Here is a 19,689-nt window from a genome sequence, read left to right on the forward strand (position 1 = left end):
GGGACAGTGGACACCCTTGTCTTGTCCTGAGTTTAGTGGAAAAGCTTCCAGTTTTTCCCCATTTAGTAATATGTTGGCTGTAGGCTTGTCATAAATAGCCTTTATTATGCTGAGATATGTTCCTTCTATTCCCAGTCTCTGTAGGACTTTTATCATGAAGGGATGTTGGGTTTTGTCAAATGCTTTTTCTGTGTCTAATGAGATGATCATGTGATTTTTGTCCCTTTTCATTTTCAGGGTCCTGCCTTGATGGAGGCTCTAGAACATCTGCAAAGAAATTGAGCTCCTATTTTCTACTGCTAGACACACAGTAGCAAGATTTGAGCAGGTACTGCAAAGACACAGATAAAATATCAAAAACACACTTGGGTCTGACACAGGTTTAGTTTAAGACATAGGTCATTGCCCAACACAATGACCTCCTACAGCCTTTGCTCTTTCCCTACTCAGACCTTGAACAGCTGATCTTCATGCCTCTACATTCCCAGTACTAGAATTACAAGCATGCACCTGCTTTATGCAGTGCTGGGGCTTGAACCCAAGGCCCCATGCGTGGGAGCTAATACTCTGTAATCTGAGCTACATCCCCAGCCCTCCTTTATAGCTTCTGACCAAAGAAAAATTCTGAGATGTCCAAGATTTAAATGCAATTGTCTGTATAAGATGTACAGGAAAAGATAAAAGGGAGCTGAATCAATTGACAGGTGTAGGAGAACCCAACCAATGATCATTGCACATTCCTGAATGTATGTAGAAGCTGTCAGCAGTGAGGCATAGGGACACAGCTCCACAGTGTCACCCTCAGCAGGCTGAGGAGCCCTAGACATTCAGGGACCTCAACTAAGGCAAACTCAGGATTCGGGGCTCCAAGGCAGGAAAGAGTTTCAGGAACAATCCACATCAAACAGAATTGGAGATTCTAGAACCTAGAAAATGGCTCAGCACTTATTATTGCTTGCTTGCAAAGCCCACCAGCCTGGGTTCAGTTCCCCAGCACCCACATAAAACCAGATGCACAAAGTGGCACATATGACTGGAATTCATTTGCAGCAGCAGGAGACCCTAGTACACTCATTCTTTCACTTTGTTTTTCTCTCTCTCCTCACAAATACATAAATAAAATATTTTTTAGGTGCCAGGCATGATGGCACATGCCTTTAATCCTAGCACTAAGGAGGAAGAGGTAGGAGGATCACTGTGAGTTCAAGGCCACCTTGAGTCTACATAGTGAATTCCAGTTCAGCCTGGAATAGAGTGAGGCCCTACTTTGAAAACGCCCCCCCCAAAAAAATAAATAAACTTAAAGAGGGCTACACAGATTGCTCAGTAGTTAAAAATATTTGCTTGAAAAGCCTAATAGCTCAGGTTTGATTCCCCAGTACCTACAAAAGCCAAATGCATAAAATGGTACATAGAGTTCATTTACAGTAGCAGGAGGCCCTGGTGTACCCATGCTCTCTTTACTTCTTTTTTGTTCTCATATAAATAAATACATAAATATTAATAAATAATTTTTTTAAAAAGAAAGGTACTCAAGAAGAGACTGCAGGGTGGCTTTGATGATGCCTTAGATGGAATTATAACCTGATAGGGTAAAAGCAGAAGTCACTAGGGTTGCACAATGCGTACCTATACACATGTTCTATAAATGGTGGGGGGGTTGTTTGGTTGGGTTTTATTTTATTTTATTTTTGGTGAGATTCCTAGAAAATTGCAGATTTACAGCTGGGAAGGAAGAATGGTCTTAAGCAGATATTAATTGTTGTTACCTTTGCTGATGTTAGGGAAGGATTTATTTTGGCTTACAACCTTGAGGGGAAGCTTCATCATGCAGGAGAAGAATAGTAGAGCAGCAGCTGAGCATTGCAGCTTGCCACCGCAGCTGACAGGAAGCTGCAAGAGTGAGCTGAGCTCTTGCAGGAGGAGCTGAGCTATAACACCCCAAGTGTTCCCCCAGAAAACACCTCTTCCGGCTAGGCTCCACCTCACAAATGGCCACCAACTGGGAACTAAGCATACACAGTACATGAAGGATGGGGGACAGATGATTTAAAGCACCACACTAATTGTGCTAGATTTCTTGCTTCACTCTGCTGGTGAGAAGCTTCTACCAGACTCATTGATAATTCATCATATCCCTGTATTGGTTACTTTCTTGTTGCTGAAACAAAATACTTGACCAGAAGTTTAAGGAAGGAAAGGGTTTATTTTGGATTATAGTTTTCAGGGGAATTTATCATAGCAGGAGCAGACAGCCAGAGTCATATCTTCACATCAGTAGGAAGGAAGGATAGCATGCAAGGGCACTAAGTGGGGCTGGACTATAACACCTGTAGAAGTTTGAATGTGTGTCCCCCATAGATTCAGGTGTTTTATTAAAGCTTGTAACTTGTGTCTCCAGCTCCCTGGCTGGGGGAAGTGTCAGTAGGGACAGATCCTGGGGTCTGGCTCAAATGTTTGTGCTTGATGCTCTTGTTTTTTGCTGGCTGTTTGGATGTTTGGATATATTGAAGCAGCTTCTTCCACCATGGATGGAACTTTCCCCTGGATCTGTAAACTTGAAATCTGTAAACTTCCCCCCATAAACTGTGTCTGGTTTGGATGCTCATCCCAGCAACATGAAGCTGTCTACAACATAAATTTGGTACCACAAAGTTGGAGTGTTGCTGAGATGAATCAGACCATGTCTTTGGTCTTTTAGAACTTGTGTGCTAGAGGAAGAATAGGTATGGACTTGGTACTTGTGACTACAGAAGCCTCGCAGTGTGGTAAGCCTAATTTTATGGACTATTCTGGTGACACTTTGAAAAAGCTTTATGCAGAGAAAATTGTATTTGAAGGCTTGGCTTATGAACTTGCAAAGAGGAAGGAGAAGCCATAGAGAACTTTGATGGAACTGGAATACTGGCATAAAGGCTGGCTGTGTTTTGCTATAAAATTCCCAGAGTTTGATCAAGTTGAATTTAAAAGTAATGACCTAATGTGCTTGGCAGAAAATATAGAACTGAAAGATAATATTAAAAGTTATATGGGACTGGAGATATTACTCAGTGGTTAATGCTTGTCTACAAAGCCTAATGACCCAGGTTTGATTCCCCAGTACCCACATAAAGCCAGATGCACAAGGTGGTGCATGTATCTGGACTTTCTTTGCAGTGGCTAGAGGCCCTGGCATGCCCATTCTCCTATCTGCCTCTTTTCTCTCTTTCTATCATAAATGAATGACCAAAGGATTTAAGGTTAGAAAAATTTAAACAAAATTAATGTTACTGGCACAGAGACAGGTTTTAGCTGAAGCTGGTATTGTCGAGCAGATTACCACAATTAGCTGCTTTATAGTTAAACAGTGGAAAAGATGCCTGAGGTAAATTCCACCAAGGGAAGACAAAATGGTAGGAATGCAAACTCTTTTTTTGTTGTTTTGTGTTTTTCAAGGTAGTATATCAACATACCTTGGCTGACTTGGAACTCTCTCTGTAGTCCCAGGATGGCCTTGAACTCACAGAGATCCTCCTACCTCTGCCCTCAAAGTGCTGGGATTAACGATGTGTGCCAGCATGCACAGTGCAAACTCTTTTGAAAGGAGATGTCTGAAAGGGAAAATGCTAAAGGCTAAAAATCAAGATTTATTTCTTCCTTAGATTAACAAAATGACCATATCTCTAAACACCTGGAATTTATTTTAGAAGCATGAAAATATGCATGGAAGTGGGTGACAAAGTACACGTAGTTCCAGGAGCCACTGCTGAGATGTTGCTTGGGAAGCAGGGCGTGATTTCCCTAGCAGAGAGATCAATGAGACCATTATAAAATGGACCATGGTTTGCAATAGAGACCTGAATATGTTTTGGATATACCAGGACTGTACTATGGAATGCCATTGGCTTGGGATGGAAGTTTTCTCTGGTTATTCAGCCTAGCTGGAGGGATGGAAATTAAAAAGCCAGAGATGTTGTCACTGGTTATGGATGTCACACTTGAACTGCAGATGTTTGATGTTTACTTACTGGTTGTTGATTTTGCATTGGTGCAGTCTCTCATTGTTATGCCATCTTCCTAGTCCTATATTCAACCTCTTTGACCCACCTATAATAAAACCAATCTAAGCCCAGTATTTTAGCTCACACCTGTATAATTTCATCACCCAGGAGGCTAAGGTAAGAGAATCAAGGCCAACCTGGGCTACAGAGTAAGTTTCAGATCTGCCTGGGAAAGAGTGAGAGCCTGCCTCAACATAAATAAATTAGTTAATGAAGTCTAATATTTCTTTAACTTTAAGAGACTAAATGAGATAATAATGTAAACATTGCCTGAAACACAAGAATATCCACTAAATGGTGATCCTCTTCCTGGTTGTTATTATCGTTGTAGAGGGCATTCATCCAGGGCGAGGTGGGAGCTTTCTCGGTCACCTTAGGTAGAGGGAAAAAGAGGCTCTGTAGTCCCACAAGCCTGCAAAGAAATCTTTTCTTGGCTCATTATACAGAAGGTTCCAGGAAAGCTGGCAGGCATCCTCCCAGGGAATTTCCCAGCAATTCAACCTTCCAGGGAGCCAGAGAGAAAACTTATGCAGTACCTTTCCAAAGATCAGTATTTTCAGCTTTCTGGGATCTCTCCTATAGGTCCATCCACATTTGTAGTAGGCAGGAAGCAAGCCAAAAGGGGCTGGCAGCAGATTTATGGTCTTAAGAACTTGAGTCCAAGCCAGGTGTGGTGGCATACACATGCAATTGTAGCACTTGAACAGTGATGACAAAAGAACCAGGAGTTCAAAGTCAGTCTCAGCTATAAATTGAGTTTGAGAATAGCTTGTGCTATATGAAACATCTTCTATGATTCATCTTTGCCTTCTACTCTCATCCTCCCCTAATAACTAAACCAGGCCCTTAGGAAGCCAAAGTATTCTGGTTCATGGGGCGTTCTCCTGCTAAATTGGATGCCTAAAGACTGTGCACTTGTTGACTGCTAGATGTGAGGCAAGGTTATTTGTTGCTCACTCTTGGCTCCTCATCTGTCAATATTGTCATGTTTCTGAGAATATGTTCAGAGGTCATGGGTCTGGGTCAATAGAATACACACCATATTTATAGAGGAGGACTCACAGCACTTGCCCTTGGAGGTGGCTTAGGAAGAATGACACACAGGTAAGTTAGTGGCAGAGTAGTCTCCTGATTAAATTCACTGGCTGTGACTATGTCATCTCTCACTTCTGTCTATGACCATTGTCATAGTCAGACAAGGAAAGTCACTTTTGAATCTTCATGTGGCCACAGCCTGAGTGAATTAGGATAATAGAGCAGAGAAGGAGATTTTGGAGGCATCAAGATTAACATATGAGGTGTTTGGAGAGATGGTTCAGTGGTTAAAATCTCTTACTTGCAAAGCCTGATGGCCCAAGTTCAATTCCCCAGTATCCAAGTAAAACCAGATGCACAAAGTAGTGCATAAATCTAGTTAGTGTTTGCAGTGGCAAGAGGTCCTGACATACACCTATATTCTCTCTTTCCCTTGTAATAAATAAATATTTTTAAAAAATTAACATATGAAAGAAACCAATGGCAGATAAGGACTAAAACCCCTTATCCATTAAGGCTATAGGTAAGGGACAGAGCATTCATGAAAAAAACCTGGAGAGATGGCTTTGCAGTTAAGGCACTTGCCTGTGAAGCCTAAGAACCCAGGTTCAATTCTCTAGGTCCCACATAAGCCAGATGCACAAGGTAGCGCAGTGGCTAGAGTTGTTTGCAGTGGCTAGAGGCCCTGTCACACCCATTCTCTCTCTCCCTCTCTCTCTCTCTCTGTGTCTCAAATGACAATAAATAAATTAATTTTTTAAAAGCCAGAATATATGAATCATACTTGTGGCTGAGATCATGTAACTGTTCCAGACTTTCATACTGTTGACTTCTTTGTTTCACAATCATAAAAAATTAAGTCCATAGACAAGGCATGAGAAAGGCAAAGGAGATTTGTTGAGAAAAGGTAGAATAGCACCAAAATGTCAGGGCAAGCATGCTTAGGATTTCACCCAGCATCCAAAGAAGAAAAAGAAAAGGAAAGGGGGGAAATGTGCTTTTTGAGTGAGAACTCAGAAAAGTTGACAGACTTAGCAGCAAAGATCTGTGAGTGACTGCACTGAAGGAGAGTCTTTCACAGGTATAGTCCGTTACATGCACCAGCAGGCCCTGCTCTGTAACTTCTTTTTTAAAAAACTTTATGTGTGGATATGTATGATATGTGTGTGTATGTGCATGCCACAGAATGCCTGTGGAGGTCAGAGTACAATTTCAAGGTGTTAGTTTTCTCTATCTTTTTTTTTTTTTAGTTTCTTTATTTACTTATTTGAGAGAGTGAGAGAAAGAAAAAGGCAGACACAGAGAAAGAGAATGAGTGCACCAGGCTTCCAGCCACTGAAAACAAACCCCAGACACATGTGCCACCTTTTGCATCTGGCTTACGTAGGTCCTGGGGAATTGAACCGGGGTCCTTTGGCTTTACAGGCAAGTGCCTTAACTGCTAAGCCATCTCTCCAGCCCTCTATCTTATTTTTCTAAAATAAATAAATAAATAAACACACACACACACACACACAACAGAGGGGAAGAGAGAGTATGGGTACATTATGGCTTCTTGCTGCTACAAATGAACTCCAGATGTATGCACCACATTTTGGGGGGGGGGGTAAAGAACTTTATTATATTTTATCTACTGTTTTTCTTGGAACAGGAAGGATGAAATTGTGCTTTATAAGCAAGGGTGAAAGACCTGAAGTATAAAACTCAGTGGTAGAATATATTACCTAGGTTTGATCCCTAGTCCACACATACAAAGATGGTTAGGTAAAATTTTTACCGCCTGAAAATGTTTGAATTTTCTTAAACTTTATTTATTTATTTTTATTAACAACTTCCATGATTGTAAACAATATCCCATAGTAATGCCCTCCATCCCCCCACTTTCCCCTTTGAAACTCCATCATATCCCTCCCCAATCTGTCTTTTATTTTATTTATCTATTTATTTATGTTTATTTATTTATTTATTTATTTGGTTTTTTGAGGTAGGGTCTCACTTCAGCCCAGGCTGACCTGGAATTCACTATGGAGTCTCAGGGTGGTCTTGAACTCATGGTGATCCTCTTACCTCTGCCTCCTGAGTGCTGGGATTAGAGGTGTGCACCACCATGACCGGCTGTCTTTTTATTTTGATGTCATGATCTTTCCCTCCTATTAGGATGGTCTTGCGTAGGTAGTGTCAGGCACTGTGAAGTCATTTTGCATACACCAGTTTTTGCATCTGGCTTTATGTGAGTAATGGGTAATCAAACCTAGGCCCATAGGCTTTGCAAGCAAGTACCTTTAACTGCTGAGCCCTATCCCCAGCCCTTTAACTTGTATTTGTGTGTGTTACTTATATGTGTGTGAAGACCAGAGCTTGACATCTTTCTCAATTACTTTCCACCTTATTTTCGAGAGAGGTTCTCTCACCGTGCTAGAGCTCACTGATTGGCTGGGCTAGTTTGCCAGTGAGCCCCAGGGATCCTCCTGTCTTTGCCTCCCCAGCCCTGAGATTACAGGTGCATGCCACTGTGCCCAGCCTTTTGCATGGGTGCTGGGATCCAAACTCAAGTCCTTCTGCTTGCATAGCAGGCACCTTACCCACTGAGCAATCTCCCCAGCACCCCTTGTAATTTCTGTGGCTCCCAGAGACAAGACTTTTTTAGAAAAACAAGACTCTTCTGGGAAAGTGGATACACCCATACTGAAAACAGCTTCTCTTTCAACCGACTGTCCAAGTCAGATGAACACAAATTGTCTCTTTGAAGTCATGTCATGGAAGTTACCGTCCCTGGAGGAGCTGGTAGCCCCATGTTTTATCAGAGGCCTTGCTATCAACCCTCATGCAATAAGCTCTCCTAGAAGAAAGGTCTCTGAGCATCACTTTATGACTAGGCAAGAGAAAAATCCTTTGGTCCCCTGGGTTAGAGCAAATGGTCAGACACCTGGTATCCAGATCACCTCTCCAAGACTGGACCTCCTAGTATTCTGTGATATATAGCTTGCCACCTGGGTGGGGGGAGTTTCAACAGCCAGCTCCCCAGTTTATGTCTCATATCTAGCATGGAGCAGAAAAAGCTGGTGCCTGTGGATGGAAAGAATTTGAGAGGGACAGGGAAACTAGACCGGAACGGGAGGCCATTGTTGTAGTCAGGTTCACATTGCTGGTAGAAATCACCCGACCAAGAGCAGCTTGTGGGGGGAGAAAAGAGGTTTATTTTGACTTACAGACTCAACCCCTCGAATCTCCATGATGGCAGAGGAAAACGACACATGAGCAGAGGGTGGACATCACCCCCTGGCCAACATAAGGTGGACAATAGCAACAGGAGAGTGTGTCAAACACCGGCAAGAGAAAATTGGCTTTATAATACCCATAAGCCTGCCCCCAACAATATACTGCCTCCAGGAGGCTTTAATTCCCAAATCTCCATCAGCTGGGAACCTGGCATCCAGAACACCTAAGTTTATGGGGGACACCTGAATCAAACCATCACAGCCATTTATGGCCCCAAGTAGCATCTTTCTTTGCACTGTTTTCTTCCTGTGGATGGGTTTGGAGGCACAGCTCAGCTCCTGCCTTGGTCCTGGTTCAGGAACACTGTCCAGGACGGATGCAGAACAGGGAGATAGTACTGGTCTACCAGTTGTTTTGGGAGCACAATTTCTGACTTTTGTCTGTCTTATCCATTCCTGGGGATCATTTCAGCTGGCTCTGGGACAACTGCTCACTTGAGCACAACAAAGCAGGCTCTGGGACAACTGCTCACTTGAGCACAACAAAGCAAAAAGAAAGAAAGAGAGTTTGACTCTTTGGTGTCCAAGTGCCAAGCCTGAGACCCAATCTCACAGCCTTCCCAGAACTCCCGGCTCTGTGGCTAGTTGGGAGTCTAGTAAGCTTGTCGTAAGCTGTAGAGCAGAGTTGGGTGTGGAAAGTAGGAACCGACCAGCTGGTCGGCAAGTCCCTGCTGGTGCTGAAGTCAAGTTTTCACTTCCTCTGGAAATCCCATGTACTTGACCTCTGAGGCTTTTGCAATATGTATCGTCATTCCACTGGCGCAAAGGTTTTCTGCAATGGGACAACTTCATTAAGATTACACACAGGTTAGAGCTTCACAAACCACAAGGACAAAGGCTGCAGTCCCAGCAAGGGTAACACCCATGTCATGTAAACTTTTTCTTTTCTTTTCTTTTTTAAATTTATTTATTTGAGAGAGAGGGAGACAGAGAGAAGGAGGATGATAGACAGAATGGGTGTGCCTGGGCCTTCAGCTGCTATAAACGAACTCCAGATGTATGCTCTACCTTGTGCATCTGCTTATGTGGATCCTAAGGAATTGAACCTGGGTCCTTTGACTTTGCAGGTAAGTGCCTTAACCACTAAGCCATCTCTTCAGCTCACATAAACTTTTTCTAAGCCAACAAAACCAACATGTATTCACTCCAGATAGGGCACCAACAAAAGCAAAAATAATTCTGTGTAAGTTTAGCTTGGTGAACCAATCAGTTTAATCAAAGTTACTTTTAGGAGCACAGACAACACATGGGTGGGCTATATCATTGAAGAAAATGTCTCTTTCCCAGCAACTGATGACTGTCTATTTTTCCTTGGGGAGATTCAGGACCTCATGAATCCCTGTCCCACCTTCATAATAGAAAGTTACTGGGTCCAATCTTGAGCAGGTCTCCTTTGAGAAATCACAACTACCAACAGTTCAAGGGGATATCAACCATGTCATGCCCTGCAAATTGCATTCTGTAACGCCCAAAAAACCAAAACATGCTAAACCAGGAGAGGTAGAAAAAATATATCTGCCAGACACGGTGGCTCTTGCCTATAAGACCAGCACTTGGGAGGCCAAAGAGGGCCACTGTAAGTTGAAAGCTAGCTTGGGCTAGAGAGCAAGTTCCAGGTCAGCGTGGGGCTAGAGTGAGGAGTCAGTGGTGGCATGCCCTGGGCAGCAGTGGCCTTCTGAGCCGCTTCTAGCCCAGTTGTGTGGCAATGAATCACCTCATAGGTGTCCAGCTCCTTGTTAGAAACTGCAAGAGAGAGCTAGGGGTGGCCCTTGTCTTCTGACCACTTGCAGAGACCAGACTTACTCCTATCCCCGCCCCCACCAACCACTTGCAGGGTGGAAGGGGAGGTTGAATAGAGATGACGTGATTGGGAAATTTTAAGTACATAGAATCAAAGGCCAGGGAGAACAGGGGCAAAAGGACTCCTGAGGGAAAAAAAAAAAAAGGACTCCTGAGGAAGGAAGTGAGTCACTCTGGGACAGTAGGAGACAAGGCTGGAGGCTGGAGGAATTACTTGAGCTGTGCCATCCAAGTGTCTGTCATGTCATTAGCCATTGCACCCCATCTCACCCCAAAGCTGTGATAGATTTGTTATTGGTTGACAGGAGCCATATGATCATTAGTACCCCAGGGTATGGCCCAAAGTGATAGAGGGTCACTGTTATATTCAGCATCATGTTGTTGGTATATACTTCCAAACCAGGCATCATTTATGGGAAGAAGGGATTTATTGAAGCTTACAGATTCAGGGGAAGTTGCATAATGGTGGAAGAAGCTGTTCCCCTTTACACAGAATCACACAGAGAGAAAGACTGCCACCAGAACCCCAAGCAAGCACACCCTGGGAACCCCAGGCAGAACTCAAGTATTCTGCTTACCTTATGCTGGAGTTCAGATCTGCCCCTAAAACACCTCAGGGCTGGACCCCACCATCTGCCCACAATGACACCTCCTTTAACCAGGGCTGGAGATCTAAGTTATGAGCTTTCATAAACTCCTGAATCTATTGGGGGACATCATTCAAACTACCGTAGTTGCCAAGGCCCATCTCCCAACTTCAAGGAGGAAAGCCTACTCCAGACCTTGCCTGAAGATCAGGGTGAAGTCAGACTGTTGAAATCTCCTGGCTTGGTGTGGTAGTTCAAATCAGATGTTTCCCTAAACTTGTGTTTCGAACGCTTAGTCCCCAGCTGGTTTCAGTGTGGGAGGTGGAGCCTTGCTGGAGGAGATGTGTTGTTGGGGGCAGGCTATGGAATGTTCCAGCCAGCTCCCCCTTGCCAGAGTTCAGCTCACTCTTTTACTGCTGTCTTCCAGCTGCTGTTTCCAGCCTCTGCTCAAGTGATACTTTTCCCTGACATCATGAAGCTTCCCCTTGGGACTACAATCCAAAATACAAACTTTTCTCCTACCAGCTGCTTTTGGTGGGGTTCTTTATCCCAGCAACGAGAAGGTGACTACAACACTTTTCTGTACCGCCTTGCTCTGCTTCTCCTTCCCTTGACAGTTTACACTAAGCATTCTCCCTAATGAATCGCTCACAAAAGAATCTCCATCAGCTTCCAAAGCCTCTTAAGAATTCAACCTAGCGGGGGGCGCCTTTAATCCCAGCACTAGGCAGGCAGAAGTAGGAGGATCACTGTGAGGCCACCCTGAGACTACATAGTGAATTCCAGGTTAGCCTGGGCTAGAGTGAGACCCTACCTTGAAAACCAAACAACAACAACCAAAAGAATTCATCCCAATCCCAATTAGGGAAAGCAGAAGGCCATGTGCTGCCCGACTGCCCTGTGGAAGGCACCCTGGCTCCTTCACCAGTTCCAGCCCATGTCATGTACTTATAATAAGTCTAAAGTTCAGCAAGCCAACTGGGCCACCGCAGTCTTTCTGGCCCATGGCTCCCTTTGAAGTTAAAGAAGAGCTTCAGTGAATTCCAGTCCTGTGCTTTGGAAAAAGGACAGTGACAGCTGTGGATTCTGCTGACTCAGAAACACTTCTGCTTGAGTGAGCTCCTTCTACCTGACAGTCTACAGAGACAGTATCCACTCCTGCCTGCTTGGTGGACGTGTTTAAAGGGAAGAGTTGGTCAGATGCCTCGTCAGACAATAAGCCCCTCCTGAAGTTACAGCGAGGAAAGCTGATTGATCAGAGATTGATCTCCTCACAGCTCCATTCCCCTCACTGAGCCCTCATCTCCCTCACTCCAGGGCAGTGAGGGAGAAGTCCAGAGGCGGGATGGGTAATGCCAGCCTCATCCTGGATGGAGATGAGACTTGCATGATAACAACCGAGATCAAGCCAGACAACTGGGTCTCTTCTTCCAGGTACACAGACCTCAGGCAGGCTATGCACCCACAGGATCCCTGGCTTCCAGCATTCTCCTTTTGCTTATTTTTTTTTGTTTGTTTGTTTTTATTTATTAATTTGAGAACGACAGACAGAGAGAGAAAGAGGCAGATAGAGAGAGAGAGAGAACGGGCGCACCAGGGCCTCCAGCCACTGCAAACGAACTCCAGATGCGTGCGCCCCCTTGTGCATCGGGCTAATGTGGGTCCTGGGGAATTGAGCCTCGAACTGGGGCCCTTAGGCTTCACAGGCAAGCGCTTAACCACAAGCCATCTCTCCAACCGCTTTGTTTATTTTTATTGTTGTTGTTTCTTGAGGCAAGGTCTCATGTTGCCCAAGCTGGCCTTGAACTTGCTATGAGACAGTTGCTTTTGCCACCCAAGTATTGGGACTACAGGCCTGTGCCACCACACTCAGCGAAGATACCTGGATTCCTATGAAAGTAAGTCTTAATAGAAGTAAAATGAAGATAGCAGCAGGTCCTGCAAATTGGTGGACACCATATTTCATTCTAAAATATTTTCCTTTTGATTTGAGAGCCAGAGAGAGAGAGAATGGACATACCAGGATCCTTTGCCTCTGCAAACAAACTCCAGAACCCAGGATGTCACGTGTGCTAGGCTGTACCACGGAGCTTCATTCCCAGCCTTCTTCTTACATTGTAATGAGTCAGGGTCTCACTAAGTTGCTTAGTCTGGCCTTGAACTCACTTTTTTTTTAAGTTTATTTATTTGTTTGAGAGAGAGATAGAAAGAAGCAGAGAGAAGGAGAGAGAATGGGCACACCAGGGCCTCTGGCCACTGCAAACAAACTCCAGCCACATGCGCCCGCTTGTGCATCTGGCTTATGTGTGTCCTGGGGAATCAAACCTGGGTCCTTTGGCTTTGCCGGAAAATGCCTTAACCGCTAAGCCATCTCTCTAGCCCTTGAACTCACTTTTAATTCAGGCAGGAATTGCTTGAACTTGCGAGCTTCCCTATTCAGCCTCTTGCGTAGCTGAGATGACAGGCCTGCGCCGCTGGGCACAGCTCTACTTTTACTCTCAAATCATATTTGATTCTATAAAACAGGAACTTCAAGGTCACCTTGGGGAGCTGAGGGTGACATGGGCATGAGAGCTGCTGAGCTCTGAATGGTCCTTTGGTGGCAGAGACAATGGCTGCAAAATCTAAGCCAGTGAACATGATAACAGAGAGAATATTGAGGTCATAAGATGTGCATCACATGTCAATCACAATGACTTTGGGAGGTGGAACTACATCATGCAGATGTAAACCAGAGAAGGAAGTGAGAGGGGCCTCCACTTCCTATGGGCCTTTTCTGCTCTAAACCCGTAAGACCAACCTTTATAGGAGGAAAGTGGGAACTGCCACCCTCCCAAAAGATGCTTTCCACACACAGAGCCCAAGTTGCTCGCAGACTGGTTCACTGAAAACAACCCGTCCTTAAGAAGCCCATCAAAAATCATTTCAGGACTGGGAAGATGGCTCAGCAGTTGAAGGTGTGTGTATGCAAAGCTTTCTGGCCCAGATTCAATTCCCACCACCCATGTAAAACCAGAGACAAAGTGTCACATGCATCTGTGATCCCTATGTACCTACCATAATGGGAGGAGGAGCCAGGGGGATCTGAAACCCGAAAGGGCAGCGAGTCTGATGTTCATTAGCATCCTGGCAGTTCATTTTCAGTGGCAAGACTCTGTCTCAAAGATGGAGCCCCAATGCCTCAAAGCATGTGTCTCCTGTCCTCCATATATGCACCATGGCATGCACATGCATGTGTGCATACACATACACACACACACACACACAAATGATTTTTTAAAAATTTATTTATTTATTTATTTGAGAGTGACAGACACAGAGAGAAAGACAGATAGAGGGAGAGAGAGAGAGAATGGGCACGCCAGGGCTTCCAGCCACTGCAAACGAACTCCAGACGCATGCGCCCCCTTGTGCATCTGGCTAATGTGGGACCTGGGGAACCGAGCCTCGAACCGGGGTCCTTAGGCTTCACAGGCAAGCACTTAACCACTAAGCCATCTCTCCAGCCCCATAAATGATTTTTTAATCACTCCAACAAATTTATGCCAGTGCTTCTAAGCCATAAACATCAAGCCTATCTCCTGGGAAGTGTTTGCTTGTCAAGGCAGTTTCACTATGCACTGCATGCATGCCTTAAATGTGAGATCCTTCTGCCTTGGCTTGCCAAATGCTGGGATAACAATATGCACCATCACACTTGTTATTCTTTTTTTTTTTCTTGCATGTGTATGTGTGCGTGGGGTACATATATGAGTGTATGCATGTTCATATGTGTGTGGGTACGTGCTCATGCATGTATACACACATGGGTATAGAGGCAAGACACAGGTAGACATCAGGAGTTTTCTTCAATAACTTTCCACCTTATTTTCTAAAATATTTTATTTTAATTAATTAATTTATCAGAGAGAGGAAAGGAAGAATGGGCACACTAGGGCCTCTAGCCACTGAAAATAAACTCCAGATGCAAGCACCACCTTGTGCATCTGGCTTACTTTGGTTCTGGGGAATTGAACCTGGGTCCTTAGGCTTCGTAGGCAAGCGCCTTAACTGCCAAGCCATCTCTCCAGCCCTCCAGCCTTTTTTTTTTTTTTTTTTTTTTTTTTGACATAGGGTCTCTCAATGAATCTGGAACTCACCAATTTGTCCAAACTAACTAGCCAGCAACTCTTGGGATCTTCCTGTCTCTAACTCCCCAGTCCTAGGGTAATAGGTGCATGACTGTCCAGCTAGCTTTTACATGAGTGCTGGAGATCTGAAGTCAGGTCCTGTTGTAGTTACCTTTGCATTGTTAGGAGAAAGAACCTGGCCAAAAACAGGAGGAACATGAGTTTTTATTTTGGCTTACAGTCTCCAGAGAAAGCTTCACGATGGCAGGGGAACACATGGCATGAGCAGAGGCTGGACATCACCTCTGTCACAGCAGGTGGGAGACAGCAGTAGGAAAGTAAGCTGAACTCTAGCAATGGGGAGACAGGTACAGCAGCTCTAAGACAGGAAACACACCTCCTGCAGCAAGGCTTCGCCTCCCAAATTGCCACCAGCTGGGGACAAAGCATTTGGAACACATGAGTGTATGCATCTGATTTAAACCATCACAGGTCCTCATGCTTGCACAGAAAGCACTTTATTGGCTCAGCCATGTCTCTCAGGTTTTTTTCTTTCTTTATTTAGAAAAGATGTTTCCACATATAATTGAAGATTTGTCCTAGGTAGTCAACTCCCAAGGCTCTGTCCTTGTCCCAGCATCTGTTTTCCTAGCCAGCAGCACTAAGGCATGAAACCACCGAGTCCCAGAGACTCACTGGAAAGACAAGCCTTGGGGCCTGTGCTCATGGCGCATCCCTTCATGAAGCTTTCGACTCTCAGAGCCAAGAGCTGCTCTCATCTCCCAAACAGGAGTGGGAGCAGTGTATTGACGTGCCACAGCACAAGCTCTGTATTTGCAATGGAGAGAGTTAAATACTCAGAACATATTTCTGAGTGGGTAGGTAGCTAGAGAGATGATTCCTATGAAGAAATGATCTTTCCAAGGACTGTGGTTTGGTTTTGTCCAGCCTCTCGCACAGACTGTGAGCTTAGAACATTGGCTCCCATTCATCTATCTCCCCCTGTAGCCATCTTGTTCCCTGAAGGTATTTTCCAGAAATGCTTACTCTCTCTGCTAAGTGCAGATTAGTATGGATTTGGATGTGCCAGATATCCTTGGTTGGGAGTATGTGAGTGGACCCCTGCATTTGGGAGACTGAGATAAGAGAACTGACAAGATTTCATGGCTAGCTTGGGCTACATAAGACTACTTTGTCTCAAAAAAAAAAAAAAAAAAGACAAGAGCTGGAGAGATGGCTCAGTGTGTAAACTACTTGTTATAAAAGCTTGAGGACCTGATTTTGGTTCCTTTTCATTTACATGAATGCCAGGTACTGATAAACCCTGCACTGGGGGGATAAAGACAGAAGAATCCCTGGACTTGGTGGCTAGTCAGTGCAGCTGAATCAGTGAGCTCTGGGTTCAGTAAGAGACTCTAGACATGGGCTGGGTAGATGGCTCAGCAATTAAAGGACATTGCTTACAAGGCCTGCGGGCTAGGGTTCCATTCCCCAGCAACTCACATAAAGCCAAATTAAAAAAAAAAAGAAAGTAGCACAAGCATCTGACATTCATTTGCAGTGGCAAGAGACCACACACACACACACATACACACACACACATACACAAACAAGTAAATAATTTTAAAAAGTAACATGGAGCCGAGGGTGGTGGCGCACGCCTTTAACCCCAGCACTCGGGAGGCAGAGGTAGGAGGATCGCCGGGAGTTCCAGGCCACTTTGAGACTACATAGTGAATTCCAGGTCAGCCTGGGCTAGAATGAGACCCTACCTCAAAACACCAAAACAAATAAATAATAATAACATGGAAGCTGGGCGTGGTGGTACATATCTTTAATCCCAGCACTCAGGAGGCAGAGGAGGGAGGACTGCTGTAAGTTTGAGTCCAGCCTGAGACAATACAGTGAATTCTAGGTCAGCCTGGGCTAGAGCAAGACCCTACCTCACAAAGATAAAAAAAAAAAAACAAAAAAAAACCACCAGGGCTGTAGAGATGGTTTAGTAGTCAAGGTGCTTGCCTGTGAAGCTTAAGGACCTGTGATGGTTTAATTCAGGTGTCCCCCATAAACTTAGGTGTTCTAAATGTTAGGTTTCCAGCTGATGGAGATTTGGGAATTAACACCTCCTGGAGGGAATGTATTGTTGGGGGCGGGCTTATGGGCTTTATAGCCAGTTTCCCCATGCCAGTATTTGGCACACCCTCCTGTTGCTGTGGTCCACCTTCTGTTGACCAGGGGGTGATGTCCACCCTCTGCTCATGCCATTGTTTTCCCCTGCCATCATGGAGCTTCCCCTCGAGCCTGTAAGCCAAAATAAATCTCTTTTTCCAGAAGCTGTTCTTGGTTGGATGATTTCTAACAGCAATGTGAACCGGACTGCAACAGTAAAGTGGTACCAGGAGTGGGGTTGCTGCTAGACACCTGACTATGTGGCTTCCGCCTTTTGGAGCTGATTTTCAAGAGGAATATGGGAGGATTTAAAACTTTGGCCTTGGGCTGGAGATATGGCTTAGCAGTTAAGTGCTCGCCTGTGAAGCCTATGGACCCCGGTTCAAGGCTCGGTTCCCCAGGTCCTACGTTAGCCAGATGCATAAGGGGCGCACACGTCTGGAGTTCGTTTGCAGTGGCTGGAAGCCCTGGCACGCCTATTCTCTCTCTCTCCCTCTATCTGTCTTTCTCTCTATGTCTGTCGCTCTCAAATAAATAAATTTTTAAAAATGAACAAAAAATATTAAAAAAAAAAAAAAAACTTTGGCCTAACAGACGCCTTGCAGTGCTGTAAGTACAGCTTGATGGACTGTTCTGGTCTGAGCTGCAAGACCTAAATGCAATAAAAACTATGGACTGTGAGGTTTAACTTATGAGGGTATGAAAGCTTTGCCTGGACTGAGCTATCAGTTTATGTAAAAAGCTTGCTCTTATGCCCATGTCCTGAGAAGTTATGCAGGGTTGCTTGGCATAGAAATGAACTGGTGTATGCAGGGGGATATGGCACAGAAAAAAAAAAATTTTGGGTAAACTGCTGCCCGTTCAGCTACAACTGAGAGATTACAACCTTTAAGACTGGGCTAACTGACCTGTGCTGGGGCAACAGAAAAAATGTCAACTCTTTTGAAGGGGCCTAAATGCTCAAGGAGTGTCCTGTTCTTCAAAGTCTGCTTTATTCACCCCTGGATTAACAAATTGGCACCCTACCTGGTATCATGGAGTATAAGAAATGCTGAAAAGAGGGTCATTAAGTTTACAACACGGTCTTGTGTTTTGGAAATGACCATGGACAATGTAAAGCGGGTTTGCTGGTTGCCTACATAGAGACCCCACGGGGCCATGAGGATAAACCGTGGATTGCAGTGGAGACCCAATGGAGATGCCGGGACCATGAGATGACTGCCGAGGAGCTGCCGGCCCCAGTGAAGTTCCCAGGACTGTGAGTAGCCTAACTGGAGGGGCAGAATTGAAATGCCAGAGACTTGTTGCTGGTTAGAATTACCGGACTTGAAGATTTGTCACTGGCTAGAGTTACTGGACTTGAAGCTACAGAGTTTGATGTTTGCCCTGGTTGTTTTAAATCTGGTATTAATTAAATGTTTCTTTGCTATGCCCAATGCCATCTTTTACAATGTGAATATTTATTCTGTGCCATTATGGGTTTTTTGAGGTTATTTTTTGGTATTATGGCTCAGTTAAAAGATCTTGGACTATGGGGATATATAAACATCATTGGGATTGATAAAAACTATGGGGACTTTTAAAGTCAGACTGAATGCATTGTATTTTACATCATGTATGGATATCAGTTTATGGGGGCCAGGGGCGGAATGTGATGGTTTAATATAGGTGTTGCCCATAAACTTAGGTGTTCTAAATGCTAGGTTCCCAGCTGATAGAGATTTGGGAATTAATGCCTCCTGGAGGGAGTGTATTGTTGGGAGCGGGCTTATGGGCTTTATAGCCAGTTTCCCCATGCCAGTATTTGGCACACCCTCCTGTTGCTGTGGTCCACCTTCTGTTGGCCAAGGGGTGATATCCACCCTCTGCTCATGCCATCGTTTTCCCCTGCCATCATGGAGCTTCCCCTCGAGCCTGTAAGCCAAAATAAATCTCTTTTTCCCAGAAGCTGCTCTTGGTTGGATGATTTCTAATAGCAATGTGAACCGGACTGCAACAGGACCCAAGTTCAACTCCCCAGAACCCACTAAATCCAGATGCACAAATTAATGCATGCACACAGATGATGCATGTGCATAAGGTGCTGCATGTGTCTGGAGTTCATTTTCCGTGACTAAGGCACTGGCACACCCGTTCTGCCCCTCACTCTGCCTCATAGAAAAGTAAAAATAAATAAAACACAAAACAAAAATAACATGGAAAGTGACTGAAGAAAACACCTGACATTTACCTCTGGCTTCCATATGTATGTGCACACATGTGTATGTACAGCCATGCATAGATATACACCCACACTCGTATGAAATGTACAGGCTGGGGTTCTGGCCTGTGGCCTGTATCAAAAGGAGGCAGCTGGCTAAGTACCGCATGGCTCACTGCTTCCTCACTGTAAACTGAATGTGACTAGCTCCTGCTCCTGCTGCCGTGCCTTTCCCACCATGATGGAATGTAACCTCTAACTGTGAGCCCAAATAAACTGCCCCTCTGTTAGGTAGCTTCTGACCAGGTGTTTTGTCCCAGCAATGATAAAGTAACTATCATACATGTCATCTTGGACAGACTTTGGTTATCTTAGCACGGAAGGTCCTGAACAGGGTTGAATGACAGGAAGCAGTTCCTCTGAGGAACAGAGAGTACATTCTAGAAAGAGTCTGGGTTGCCTGTGGAGAAA

This window comes from Jaculus jaculus, chromosome 1, assembly GCF_020740685.1.
Source record: "Jaculus jaculus isolate mJacJac1 chromosome 1, mJacJac1.mat.Y.cur, whole genome shotgun sequence".
Taxonomy (NCBI): Eukaryota; Metazoa; Chordata; class Mammalia; order Rodentia; family Dipodidae; genus Jaculus; species Jaculus jaculus.